This window comes from Manis pentadactyla, chromosome 11 (genome assembly GCF_030020395.1).
Source record: "Manis pentadactyla isolate mManPen7 chromosome 11, mManPen7.hap1, whole genome shotgun sequence".
Lineage (NCBI taxonomy): Eukaryota > Metazoa > Chordata > Mammalia > Pholidota > Manidae > Manis > Manis pentadactyla.
In genome coordinates, this window is record NC_080029.1 from 35,367,941 (window position 1) to 35,380,965 (window position 13,025).

A 13,025-nucleotide genomic window follows, 5' to 3' on the forward strand; every position below is an offset into this window, starting at 1 on the left:
CAGAGGTCTTGCCTCAGCTACTTTTGCTCTGTCTGGACAGGTCCTGTGCCTTGCTGGCCTGTCTTGGGTCGTACTGGGTTGCCGCGAGGAGTAATGGGTCAGTGTACATGAGGCACGTAGAACAGTGCCTGGAAATAGGCTGCACAAGAATTATTATTATTGTTCTTGTTGATACTATTGTCATCCTCACCATTACCATTTGCAGCTCTAGTCTCTGGGCCTGACTCACAGCAGCATGCAATACGTTTTTGTTAAAAGAAGGAATGGATGATAAAACTGTAAGTGTATCATTGTATCCACCGTTGGTGCTTTTGTTTATGTTTAAATACATTTTTAAGAATCACTTTGTGCTCTTCAAAATATACTAGGGATAAGGATTCCGGATCTGGTGAACCTTGAAACCAAAGTACGGAAAGGCCTGTCCAACATTATATAAAACCTGCCAGCTGGGGACAGAACAGAGCAGATCCAGGTCCTCGTTCTGCTCTCTCCACCACGACCAAAGGTTTGAAGGTGTGAGGGGCCCCGCCTTCCAGAGCCCCTCCTTTCCTGGCCATGCTGTCTCCAGCCTGAGCTGCTGCATAGCGAGGTGGGGGGAAGTGGCAGAGTACATACAGTCCAACTGAGATTGCATTAGCTTGAGTTCATTTGTGTCACTTAATTATTGAGGTCTCCCGCCTTGTCTAATAAATGTGTTTTCCTAACCCACAGCCTCTGGGCTATCATTCTAACCATATCTATTATGACTGAATGGCTTCTTGGGAACAGGGCAGATTTCTTTGAATTGCGAGCTAAGTAGGGCCTACTAAACAGCTTGCCGCCCTCCAGAAGAGGGAGGTGGGCAGACAAGTCCCCCGCGCTCCGGTCGGCAAGCCCTGCCATTTCACAGGTAGTCGCCTGCCCAAACAGTGGACCTGGTGTGTATACAACAGTGTGCCTGCTGCAGATGAGAGGTTAAACTACAGCCCCCAGGAAAGGGCAGAGCCTGCTTATGGCTTTAAATATGTAGACATTTCGAGAAGCTCATCCATCTTGATCTGTGCCTTCTTTAGGGGACTGCAAAGGTACAGAGATAACATCAAGCGAAAAGCAGCCCCTCCTGGGGGACAATTTGCATCCTAGGTCTTATGTACCAACATTCCTATTCAAAGACAATGCAGTGCCTGTACAGGGCTTTACTTCTTTGAGTTAAAATTCTTCTTTTCTCTGTTGCCCTCCAAAATAGATTGCACTGGGCGGCAGAAGCTGGATATTTAATTGCAAACTCCATGAACAAATGAGCAGCTGTCTCCATATTGACAAATGCATGTCTCTTGTCTTTTCAGACGTTTAAAAAATGCCTAGTGAACAGAGAACTGTATGGTTTGGGGAAACAGATTTACCTTCTAAACTATGTTTTTCCTTGCCTTCGGATTAACATTAATTTGCCTTGCCTGAGCTGATAGCAGCTTGAGCAGAGAGAAATGGTTGGAGAGTCGTTGGGGAGGGAAAACCCATCTAATATGCACCATCTCCTGCTGAGATCCTGAGGAGGACAGCTTGGAGGACTGTCCTCAAAGAGTCAAGGGCTCCCTGAGGCACCCACTGACTCACAGAAGGTGCTTCTAGGGTGGCAAAGGTGCTACTCAGTGTTCAGGGGGAACTGCTGTAGTCCATGAGGACAGGTGTCTCTGCAAATTCACACATCCTATTGATTAGTCTGCCAGCAGAGAAATGGAAACCTGGGTTGTGGTCCCCAGGCAAGGCCAAAGATGAGGGCCTCCTTGGCACCTCTTTGGCCAGGATTCCCTTGTGGAGGTGGAAGCTGCATCAACAGTCCTGGATCTTATCAGCTCTGCCCAGCTTAGACTTGAAGTTCTACTCTAAATAAGCAAGACACTGAGGTTGGCAGTGGTTTAACAAGTCCTTCCATTGCTGGCACTGGCAAAAGAGGAAAACTGTGGCTTAAAGGCAGACTTGGTCATAGCAAGTCCCAAAGTCCTTATGTGGTAGATGATTGCAGAGAGCAAATCATCAGAGAGGTACTGTGTGCCACTTCCAGCCTGGCCCATATAAACCTTCTGCACCTGGCTCCTTCCCAATCTGCTGGCCAATTTTGGAAGATCTAGGAGGTAGAGACCCCAAAGAAGGTGCTTTTGTGTCTGCAAAATTCACCATGGAGAGCCTCTCATGAAACATGAGGTGGGGTTTTACATGAGCAAGAAATAAACCTCCATTGTGTTAAACCACTACTATTTGGAGGTTTGTCTGTTACAGCAGCTAGCATTACCTTGACTAATGCATCTTCATATTTATGAGGGGATAGTGACAGCTTTTCCTAGATTATAGTTTCCTCCTTCTTCCAATGACCCTATCTTGGATCTACAAAGACACCTTCTCAGTAAATAGAAATTAGTTCATTGGTTTGGGGAAACAGACAAGATGTTGAGAGAGAAAGTAATTCCTTCTGAGAATACTCTTTCTGAGAATTGAAGAATCTCTTGGAAGAGACTGTAAGCTTCTTCATTGGTAAGAAAGATTTTATAAAACCACTTATTTATGATGCTCCCAATATACTGGGAGGTGATGAATAGTGAGAAGTTGTAAAGCAGAAACTGAGGCAGAATGAATACTTATCTTGCTAAGAAATCCAACAAATCAGGGCAGCTGGTTTTTTGATTCCCATTCCACTGGTCTAATAAGCTTTTGGAAATAAGTATAGTGATGCTACGGTATCAAAGAAAGAACACAGCTCTCCTCTCCTGTGATATACACAAAGAGAAAGCTTGCACTGGAATCCCCACTTTTCCTACAGTTGTTTCTTAACTTATATTCTAAATTAGATAAATCCAGAGTTAGGTGAGATAATGGAGGATGGGCCACCTCTCCTTGCCAAGATAATCAGAGACATTATGAAGAAATGGGGTGGAGGGAGTAGAAAAGGAAGAACAGGGGTGGACAGAAAGTATGCTCCTTTTTCTTGCAAAGACTTCCCTATGGATCAATGTGAGGTCCAGAGGCACTGGCGATGGGCACTGGAGATACCCAATGCTCCATGCAAACAAGTCTTTGTGAATAGCGCCCATCCCAACATCTGAAACCTGCTTAAATTCAGATGGGGTGGGAGGGCATACAGCAGGCTGTCGGTTGCTATATTTCCCATACATTACCCTCCACAGTCTTGGCTATATTGGTAGGAAAGATTTAGTCCTTCACAGCCAGTCACAGCACCATCTAAGAGAATTTGCACAGTGATGGCTGCATGTTCCATAATTCTGTGGTAGCTTCTAGTCACATGTGAGTACTGAACACTTGCCATATGATTAGTGCAACTAAGGAATGGAATTTTTAATTTTGCTTAATTTTAAATGAAATAGCCACATGTGGCTAGTGGCTACCCTACTGGACAGAAACATGATTGGGGTGTTAGGTTGCAAGTGGCACCAGGGGAGCTCTATGCCCTCTCCAGTTCACCAGAAGGAAGGTCAAACTCATTGATGGGCACTGCAAATATCCTTGGTAAAGCACATATAAAACACACTGTTGAAAGATAAATCTTCTGGACTTGCAACTCATGAGGAAATTCTGCAGATAATTCTTATGTCCCTCTCTGTTCCTCTCATTAACCTCATCTTGTACTGTTGAGAATACAAGATGGGTCTGAAAAAGTATGGAAACACAGATCTTGAGCCCTAAATGTCGGCACGGGAATAAGCATTATTTAATCTTTACCAACAACCCTAGGTGGGGACTATTATCCCCATTTACCAGGTGAGCAAACTGAGACTCAGAGAGTTTAAATAATTTACCAAAGACACTCAACGAGTATGTGGCAGACCAGAGATGTTTATCCAGTTCTAATTCCATTATATTCTTAACCATATGCATGAATGTTCCATAATTCAAACCACAAATGTACTTTTCTCTTCCAGTGCCTTGCACACAAAACATCTGGCACTCTGATTATTATCTTTCATTTCCACTTCATCACTGGTTTAATGTTAAGTAAAAGAAGTAGAAATGCTAAGTAAAAGTATCTGGCACCACTGAATATTAATGCTTAACGTTTGCACAGCACTTTACAGTTTACAAAGCATCCTTATTATTTCATTTGATCTCCCCATAAAGCATATGGGAAATTATTATCCTTTCCTTTATTTGGAGGGAAACAGAAGCTCTAAAAAGCTAAGTGATCCCACAACTTAACGAGGTAGTGGCTCAGCTACAGACCTCCTGACTCTAATTCAGAGGGAGGCCTAGATTCTGCTGCCTGCTCAGAGCTGCTGCCTCAGGCCCTAGCAGGCATCAGACAGACTCTGGGGCAGGAGGTCTTAACATTCACAGAATGATAAAGATCGCTTCGCAGAATAATATTTTTAAATACACAAAATCAAATATATCAAGTTCCAAAGGCAACCAATTATACCGGAACAGAAAACCATTTTCAATCAAACATACACTATAAAGTTATACACGTGCTTCTTTATTAACCCAACCAGTTCTAGCAGCTAGTCTAATAACTTTTGCCACTTCAAAGCAATGATCAGAGTAAATTATATTTTAAGGTATGTGCAACACCAGTGATAGCATGAAAAAGCCTTCAGTTTCTGACAGTAACAAAGACACGGGTCCTGCTAACACTATTGTGGTTTGTTGCCCACGTTCTTAATTGAAGAAAATACTTAATTGCAGTTACAGATCAGTGAAAATAAAGACGTAATTTTTTCCCCATCTAAGTTCACAGAACCTTTGCATTCTTTTTATGGAGTCCCTAAGACCACCCACTTAGGATCTTTCAGCCTGGGAGCTTCAAAATCCTCAGGCTGGGTCCTCTCCAATGCAGGCAAATGGTCTACTCATAAGATACATAAGATCTTATCTCTAACCTCCATCCTAGAAGACCCGTGAGGACTTTTGATATTGCTGGCTTGGATTAAGCAAGGAGAACTAGAAACATTTTGATGGCCTTGAGGGTCAACTTGCAAACTCAACTTCAGGTGTGTTCTCACCAGTGCTTGGGAGCCACTGATGTTCTGTGTAACCCGTGGTAATGACCGTGAGCATCGCAGCCGTCCAACTTCTATCCCTGCGGCATCTTTCTTCCCGGGGCACAGGGGAGTATGTCCAAGTGTATCTCTGGGCAGTCAGAGGCTGTGGCTTCTCCTTTCGTTTTCATTTTAAACCTTCACTTCCATAACTGATTCTCATGATATCTCATTTTGATATTTCAGAGAAGAGTATGATTACCTCTGCTCTTTAGATGAAAAAAATCGTACAAAGTGATTGAGTGACTGTCCCAATGTCACACAGTTTCAACTGCAGAGAAGAGAACTCAGGGTTCCAAATCCCTATTCACTATTTAGAAATTCAAGATGAGAGAGTTGAGGAGGCAGACCCACAGGATCAGAGGCCAGGTAAATCAGGCCAGCTGATGTGCATTTAACAGGAATGTGCTCGAAGTTCCCAGAGCAAACACTTGAGAAATAGAAAAGGCAGAAAGGTGACCCTGAAGATCTGTCATCTCAAATTTCAAGGATCACACTGCAGATGGTGGCATGCCCAGACCTCACAGCCACTCCTGGCTGGAGGAAGAGGTCAGATAGCTTTAAGTTCCTCTGGACAGATTTATAGTAATTTCTTGCTGTACCCAAAGAGAGTGATGGGCTGTCCCAAATCATTCTGGAAATCACATAGAAGAACAAATAGAGGAAATGGCATTTATACTAACTCATCCTTGAGTAAATCACATTATTTTTCTCAAGTATCATAGGATGGGCGAGAAAAATCACTGAAAGCCTCTTTCCTTTTGTCATTAGTCTTAGCCCATTAGCTAAATGATAAACAAGGATTTAAATAAAAGCCACTGTCAGAATTAAAACTCATGACACACATCAGAAATAGCTCAGTAGTTGAAAGGATCATAGTATAGAGCAGCAGGAGGAATTTTAAGAAAGTTACTAAACTGAAAATTCATTCACTCCAGCAGAGAAACCCCAAATACTTGATTTTAACCTGTCAAGGATCCTTAATTTGCTTTTCAGCTAGTGAGGGATTTGGAGGTTCTAAAGTATTTGAAGCAATCCATCACTCTATGCCCTTTTACTTCTCTCTCTGGGCACTTAGCAAAGAAAGTCTGAAACTAAAGTACAAACATATAATTTGTGTGTGTAAATAAAAACCAAAATGTCTTTTCTAAGCTTGGTATACAACCATCACCCGTGTTACTACTGACATTTCTTCAGGATTATACTGATACAGGGAATTTTTTTTTCCAGAATTCAATGGGAAATAACCTGTTTCCAAGCTCTAATCACAGCAAAAGTAATACCCCACACCCACAGAGGTGAGAGGAAGGTGGGGTGGGAAGAAGGCCAAGGACTTGCCTAGTGGCCTGAGAGGTACCGTCATTCTTGCTGTAGTGCAGAAGGGACTAAAGTATGTAGAAATTATTCTTCCCAGGCCAATGGGAACAGCAATGGATACTTGTGAGTCTCACTCTGCTTTCCTCTTCCTGGGGGAAAGTTTTAAGAAAAGGAACTAGGGAAAGTGGAGATGGAGTTGGTTAAGAAAGTCCATCCGACAGTTTGCATGCATCAAACGCACAAGGGTGACCACCACCCTCCCCCAGCAGACATCACCAACAGAGCACAGATGCAGCCCCAGAATCCCTACGCTCAGGCAGCCTCCACCAGTCAGAACTGGTGTAAGAGAGAATCCCACATACGTTTTCAGCCTTTGCCCATGTGGTTGCATTTCCTGTTGTTGTTTCTCATTCTCAGGCTCCTACCTAGTGAGTGGTGAAACGCTTGCCTCGTATCAGCAGCCCTCACTACCCACTAGATGACGCTTGCATGCATCATGTACTATGGCGGTTATAACTCAGCCATTCTCACTCCTAGGCAGGAAAGCATATCTCAGTGCAGAGGAATGTCAGGGACGATATTATAGGGATAATATGGAAAACATTTTATGTTTTTAAGTAAACAATCAGTAAATTTCTTTACAAGTGTTCTAAATAAGAAATTTCTTGCCACACACCCTCACAGTTGTGAATCGATGCCTCCAGTCTCTGCCTGAAGCACTGGGAAGCAGCTTCAGTCCAGGAAAGAAACCCCAGCCCTCATTCGGCAAGGCTGCTGGTGACCGGCGCTGGCCTGCCAGGCACACCACATCTTAGTAGGTGAGTCCGGCCCCTTGACTTGTTACCTGTGAACAAACTCTGAAACCCTGCTGCAGAGGGTTGCTGAAGGACCTAGGGGACATCTTTGTCTACCAATGGTTCCGGTGACATGCTTCAAAGGGTCCTGGGAGTGTAATAAATGAAAGCTGGGACCTGCCAATTCCTCCCACCCTGTATGCCCTCCCTTGACCTTCACACACACACCCGAATCCAGACATCTCCATGTCCCCACATTATATTGGATAGCACTGGGCACACAGAAGTTTCCAGTGGAAACCAGAGACAACAAAGGGAAGCTTGAAATCAGTGAATGGTTCTGTTGCTCAGTGTTGAACCTCAGCATCTTCAAGCAGGCAACTCTCATCCCCCATTTGCTCTTTACCCTGAGGAATCTGACGTTTAATAAGGTTCACACACAAAGTCTCATAAAACCACAGCTGCCCAGTGAATCCTCCATGCTGGGGAGTGGGGCAGGGCACGGAGATTAATTGCAGGCATTGCCAGAGAGCCTGCAAAGTGGGAGCCGTAAGTAAAAATAAACCCAGCTTCCCTAGTTGTCTTTGTTTCCTTTCAGTGGTTCCTGATGGCCTCAGTTTCCTCTGTAGGTGAGTAGGGAAGCTTCCTGAATAATTCAGCACTCTTTGATTTACCAAACTTGACCCAAGTCAGTTCTGGGATCACAGCATTTCCGGGCAGCATTCACACAGCAAGGCCAGCTGCCCTCTGTCCAGAACTTGATGGGGCTTCCCAGAGGAGGACCCCTAGAAAGTGAGAAGGAATATTAATTAGAAATTCAAAAATAAGATTTTCACCTTCCCAGTGGGGTACACTGGGCTGCAGCCCTTTAAACAGTCATTGAAAAGTCTTGTGTCAACATCCCGCTGGGAAAAGCGGCATGCTCCGCAAGACAGCAGGCCCTCGGTGCTCTCCTTCAGCCTGGCGGCGAGAGGAATCAGTGCCGGCACCGAGGCTGTGTCTGGGGCCCACCCAAGTTCGTCATCCGGTGGTTTATCTCATAGTTTAGACTGATGCAAAGAAAAATCCGAGATGGTAAGTGTGGAGGAGCAATTGGCTGGTTGAATTGGAGCTCAGCCCCTGCCTACGTGGACAGTCCCCCAGCTTATGTAGTGATTATTTCAGTTCAGGCAGTGATTATTTGGTAGTTGGGGGTTTTGTTATTGTTCCTGGGAAAAGGGAGGAATTGGGGGTGAGGAGAAAGCAGGGGGAGATGAAAGGAAAAGAGAGACAAGGGGAAGGCCTGACACCCAGTCATGCTTGGCGTCTTTGTACTTAGAACGTGACACACCCTGGCAGGCTGAGGGATGTTTGAGAGTGGCAGAGTTCTCTCTCCTGCAGGGAAAAAAACTGAGGGAAGCAGGGACTGTCAGGGTGGGCCCTAGAGTGGCTGCTGGTGAGCCGGGTGGGGGGAGGCGAGGCTTGGAGGGCTGCTCTCGCTCCACACTTCCACGCTCCCTGGGATGCCGCATGCACCGGCCTCTCAACATCCAGTTTCAAAACACAGTTCATTTTCATAATGCTGACATGGTACATAGGAGACCCAGCTAAAAAAGAAACTTTAATCTCTGTGACTGATCTTTGATAATGATTGGGATAAGAATATTTATTGAAAGTAAAATTAAAAAGAAATACTGGCAAGCTATTAAACACAAGGTCCTCAGGTGGCACCTTTTACAAAAGCCTGATGACTAGTAGCTTTACGTCCCCCGTCACTCAAGTGGGCACTGAGAGCATCTGTGGTAAACTAAACTGGCCTTCCAGTTCTGGGATCTATTGAACTCTCATATGAGCTAACACTGGTGCCCACGTGCCACCCAGTATGGTCCCCAACCAACATCAACCTCATTTTTCTTATTATTATTCCAAGAATGATTATGACTAGCTTTAGGAATGAGTGACACATTAAAGGCAACAGTAACCACTCCCCCACTATACATATCTCATTCTGGCCATAAACTGGTTTGCATTTGGTCCCTGAACTCCCCCCAAGCCCCTTTTTTTCTGATGATCATGACTTTCTGTCTCTTTCTCTTCTCTGCCACCTGCTGCTTCTTACTTAGCCCTAAGCCTGGTCTGCAAAATATTCTTATTTTGGTCACTCCCTGGATGAGTTTGTACCTTGGCCGAGAGAACCTAATGGACAGATGTGTTCGTTCCATAGTTCCAGAGCTAAGGCATATGGTTTCTGTGTCTAAATGATGAAGTGCTAGTGTCATCATGGGTAAAATCTAAGAAGTGCTTTGGGTGGAAGGACCACATAATTCACTTGACAAATTTGTTATTGGAGCAAAAAGCACTTGACCTGGGAGATTCCAGAAACCATAAGATGATAGTCATGTCTAATGGATGCTCCAGCCACAGGACCACTTTACTCTTTTATACCTGAGAAAAACTTGGGAGAAAAATGCAAGAATGTATCATTTTTTAATATTAATATGTGCTTGTCCTTGGTCAAGTACAGAAGGTAGAACTTAGCAAAACACTAAGATCTCTGGATTTTTAGCTACCAGAAAGTTTAAGAAAGCTAGCTAGTCAAAAAGATGAACTGGAACGCTCTTTGCCCGACTGGTGATAATAGTGGGAAAGATTTAGCAGAAGGTAACAAAAGATATGCAAAATAGTAAATAGACAATATTTTTATTGAAACCACTGTGATGGAGAAACAAGTGGGAAGTATGAAGAAGAAAAGGAGAAAGTGTGGCAGTGTGGCTGGCTGGCAACAGAGACACTGAGGACCAAAAAAGTTTACATTGGAAACAGAGGCAAGGGAGAGGCAGTAGGTTGAGAGAAAAGAGAATAAGGATTATTGAGGTTAAAAAAAAACCACAGCAACATGGAGCCTGTTTTCAAGCCCAGCTCCCCTCCCATTGCCAGCCTCCCCCTGCTCTTCTGCCTAGGGAACCACTTAGTTTCCCAAGCTTTGCTCACACACCCTCTCCGACTGCAATGCCCCTTTCCTCTGTCTCCCTGGAGAACTCCTACACATCCTGTGAAGCCCCACCACTCTGCCACTTTCCCTGATCAGCACTTCTTCACCATCCAGCCATCAAAGAGAAGTTTAAATAGCCCTTCTTTGTACCAAGAATATGTGCCATATATATGTTGCATCACTTTGCACTGGTTATTTGGGTACACCTGTTCTTGTTGCTAGATCATAAAGTTCTTTAGGATGAGAACTATATCCAAGTAATCATTATAGTTCGGGTACTTAGCTCAAATTCTAAGATAGGATAGGTCTCAGCCAATAGGTACAGACAGTTACAAACTTATAACAGGAGATTAGAAATCATAAGCCTCTGAAAACTGATTTTTTTTTCTTTGCTTCAATGAGTCTTCAATGATGGACAGAATTTGGGTACGTTTAGAGCAAGGGTCAGAAAACTTCAGCTTATAGACCAAATTGGTCTGCCATCTGGATTTTTTGAAGTTTTTTAATGTAATTCACATACCATACAATTCACCCATTTAAAGTGTGTGATCCAATGTTTTTTAGTATATTCACAAGGTTGTGCAACCATCATCCAATACAATTTTAGAACATTTTCATCCTGCATAAAAGAAATCCCATTAGCAATCAGCCGCCACTCCCCTCCCTTGTCCATTCCAACCCCTCTTCCCCAGTCTGAGCAACTACCAATCTACTTTCCATCCCTGTACATTTGCTTATTCTGGAAATTTCATGTAAATGAAATCGTATAATATGTAGCCACATGTGCCTGGCTTCTTTCATTTCTTTCACAGAAAATTCCCTTCCATCCCTCGTTTGCTTAGCATTTTTATCACCACCACCTGTTTTTGTAAATGAGGTTTCATCAGAACACAGCCATGTTTGTTCATTTACATGTTGTTTATGGCTGCTTGTGTGCTGTTAGCAGCAGAAGTGAGCAGTTGTGACAGAGACTATGTGATCCACAAAGCATAAAATATTTACTCTCTAGTCGTCTAATAGGAAAAGTTTAGAGACCACTGGTCCAGAAGGAAAGAAAGGGTTATGCCCGCTGGGGAAAGGGCATGAGTGACGGTTGTAGAGGGATATAAAATGGAAGAGAAAGAGGGGAACCAGATTAGGGAAGCTGAGAAAGCCTGGCATGAATGAGAAAAATAAATTGAGCCACTATGGGACATTCAGAAGACCGGGGCCCTGAAGGGAACACTGTCTCTCCCTTCATCAGCTTGACCTCAGCGGGATTCCATAACTGTAAAGGTCTCTTTCACCTCCACTTCCATAATTCTATGCTTTAATTTCAAGGAAAATGGGAAGAGTACTTCCTATGTTTCCTTGTTATCCTGCCCTAGAAAGCAGGCTTAATATTTTCCCTCACATGTTCATTTTCATACACGCCACAAAATCCCCCTCAGCTCCGTTGCAGGTTTGCTTGTACAGGCTGTGCGTGTGCTGGCACGTGCTTCTCCGACTTCACTGTGGATCAGAAGCCCCCAGAAGGCTTGTTGAAACACAGGCTGCTGAGCTCCGAATTCGCACATCTGGGGTGGGGCCCAGGAATGTCCATTTCTAACAAGCCCCCAGCCGCGAATGCCGAGACCACTCTCGGGAGCGCTGGGCAGAGGCAGACACCCTTCCTCCTCTTCCATCCCACGGTTAAAACGCGAGTCAGATTTCTCTCTTTCTCCCAGCCTTTTGCTATGGAGCCACATACCCCCTCACCCAAGCACTGCACTGCTCCCTGCGTACAGGACTCCTGGGACTCTCTGCGGCCCACCCAGGCCAAGTAGTCAGACCCCAGAGCTACAGCGCTTCGTGGAATCTATTTCCCACATAACTCTGGGGGAGTCACTTACCCTCCATTTGCCATTTGGGAAATGAGGGCAATTCAGCCACACAGGACGTTCTAAGAAATGATCGTCAAGGGTTTGTCAAGTGCTCGGAGGGCACCGGGTGAAAGATGGCACTGAGCATGGCAGATGCTGAATTTGAAAGGACCTTGATTGAAGAGTGTGCACAGAGTAAGGAAATAGACTCATAAAATCCCTTCTGACCAACATATAAGGTACAAAAGTTGAGATTTACAGCTATTTCAGAACAAGAATTGCATAATTCTGCTGTGAGGCATTAGCAATATATATTTTAAAACCCTTTTAATTTTCCAATGATGGACTGAAAAGAAGTCCGCACTTCCTCATTTGAGACCAGCTGCTTTTCCCGGCTGCAGGCTGGGCTCGTACACCCAGGCCACTAAGTTCAGCTACTTCAGTGACCAATAGGCACATGCCAGCTCTTTACCCCTCACCCTGATTAGCTCTGGACCCCCACCACCAGCATCTCTGCTTGTGGTGTTTCTGTCTTATTCCAGTCCAACAGGTGCCTTAAGAAAGGAGAGCCAAAACTGATGAGTACTTACTGGGTAATAAATGCCAGGATAAGCATTTGACATGCATTATCTCACCCAGTCCTTAACCCTAAGAGGTCAAAGTAGATACTAATATTATCTCCATTTTAGAGAAGAGAAAACCAAGGCTTAGTGTACATAAGCAATGTGTCCTTAGACACACAACTACTGAGGCTAAAACACTGGCAATCTTACACTCCAGAGCCTGGGCTCATAACCATACACTGTACCACACTAGTGGGAAAGATAGGTAGATAGATGGATATAGATGATGAAAGAAAGAGGAAGGGAGGGAGGGAGGAAGGAAGGAAGGAAGGAAGGAAGGAGGGAAAGAAGGGAGGGAGGGAGGGAAGGAGGAAGGGAGGGAGGAAAACAATTGTAGACAGGCTGACTGAACTCCGCAATTGAAGAATGGGACATGTGACATCCAACAAGAAACGAATGCCATCTCTGGTGCCCTCACTGCACTTCCTGTCATGGGCTTCACCTTTAATCAGTTA